Source organism: Montipora capricornis, chromosome 2, assembly GCF_036669925.1.
Source record: "Montipora capricornis isolate CH-2021 chromosome 2, ASM3666992v2, whole genome shotgun sequence".
Taxonomy (NCBI): Eukaryota; Metazoa; Cnidaria; class Anthozoa; order Scleractinia; family Acroporidae; genus Montipora; species Montipora capricornis.
The window spans coordinates 16,388,854-16,391,006 of record NC_090884.1 but is presented as its reverse complement, the minus strand read 5'-3'; positions in this window follow the sequence as shown (position 1 = coordinate 16,391,006).

The window sequence follows — 2,153 nt, the reverse complement described above, 5'->3', positions numbered from 1 at the left end:
GCTTTTCTTCTGGCTATTCTAGAAGGTTGTAAGCGCGTTGCTTCGAAACCGTCTAAGTTGAATAGGGTACCCATTTTGTCTGAGCATTTAGTCGCGTTAGTTTATAGATTTGCTACGCCCTCAGCATCCCTCGGGGATATCAGAGACGTTTGTTTTTGTTGCTTGCTTTTGCTGGTTTTTTGCGCTTTGACGAGTTAAGTCGTCGTAGGTGGTCTGACATTTCTTTCTTTCAAGATCATATTGAGCTCTACGTTTTCAAAAGCAAAGTTGATCAATTTGGTAAAGGGTGTACTTTAGTTATCGCTAGTACTGGTACCCCCACATGCCCCTGCGCTATGCTGCTCCGTTATGCCGCGCTGGCTAAGCGTAATCTTGATTCGGTTGAGTTTGTCTTTCAAAACCTTAGTTTTTCCTCTCCCAAGGGTTATTCCCTTCGTTGCGGTACAAGTTTGTCTTACACCAGGGCGAGGGAAGTCGTTTTGGCTAAGTTTCGGGCCATCGGTGTTGATACGTCGGGTATAGGTTTGCACTCGCTTAGGATAGGGGGCTCCTCGGCTGCGCTTAATAGCGGAGTTCCCGATCACGTCATTAAAAACCACGGCAGGTGAAAGTCTGACTCTGCCAAGGAATTATATTGCCGTGAAAATCTCCGACGACAGCTTCTTGCTACTTCGCGCTTAGGTCTCTGAGTTACGTCCGCTCGGTCTCGTTCTTTGTTTTTCTCGACACAACTGGTCGTGTCCTTCCTATTTCAACGTGTTGTTGCCTTTCTGCTGATTAGAACTTAAACGTTTTCTCTGCGGCGGAACGCAGTGACATAGTAGAGAAATGTGTTTATGTTCGGAATTTGCATTTATGGCTGCAGTTTGATCCTCTAGGGATTTTACGCCACATCTCGGTATTTAAGCCTTGTCGCCTTGTCTCGCGTTAGTCACTCGACACAGCCAGTTTTACCGCTCGCACCTTGCCGAGCTTAATTTTTCTATTATGCTGTTTACGTTTAGTCTCGTAGTTTACAGTGATGTAATTCGTTTTTTCTCCGCCACTACTTTATTTCTTGTATGTTAGCTTTTTCTCGTCCCCAATAAACACAACTGGTCGTGTCCTTCCTATTTCAACGTGTTGTTGCCTTTCTGCTGATTAGAACTTAAACGTTTTCTCTGCGGTGGAACGCAGTGACATAGTAGAGAATATTGATTCCTTTGTAGCTTTATGTCGCCCATTTCTTTCCCACTCGTTACTTTGAGCCAAATGACAGCATAAACAAAAGTGCGCAAGGCATCTCGTTAGTTGCTGTTTATATGCAATAGATCCATGCATAAACAATTTACCCTTTACAGCTGGCGATCAAATGGTAAAAAGTCCGCCATACTGGAGAGCAAATTGCGCACAGGAACTTCCAAAACAAAGCAACTTAATTTAAATTTTCTTTGCTTTAGACTCTTATACTTCTCTTCAAACTCTTTTTTGGGAGAGAAATATCACGATGAGTGGTCCTGTAACTTTTCACATTTCGTCAACTACGGTGCCAAACAACTCCTTTTGTTGTATGATGTTGTCGGATGGCGAAATCTGGCTCAAGAGTTCAATCTTTGTTGAATGACATTCCCGAGCATACTCTATAGGAGAATCTTTGTTTACATTTTTTGCCTCGTCCAGAAATGCACGCAATGGCGAAAACGGCAACAATTCGCCAAAGTTTGACCAATGGCAAAAATGGTGACAATTCACCAAATTTTACCCTAAGTTCCCAAAATGCACATGTTGGCGAAAATGGCAAATATGGCGAATGTTCTTATGAGGTGACGAAGGGGCCCCATTCAGAGTGGTAATTTTGGCGATTTTGGCAAATTAGTAACTCTCCGTTCTTACTGCATGCATGTGTGTTTATACTTGAGGAGGAAGAAAGTTCCATAGAAGATATTTTAAAGCGAAAATGACTGAACCATTTATAAATTTCGTTGTGATCCTGACAGTCATGGGAAACACTTTATCAACCGGTCACTGAGTCGATCCGGGCAAAATTATATTTTGCCAAAACATGTCATGCTATCCCCCTTTTTTTTTTTTGTTTACCGTCGAATGCGTTTCCTGATATTGGGTCGGTCGGTCGGATTGAAAAAAAATAACCTAAAAAAAAAATCATAAGCATT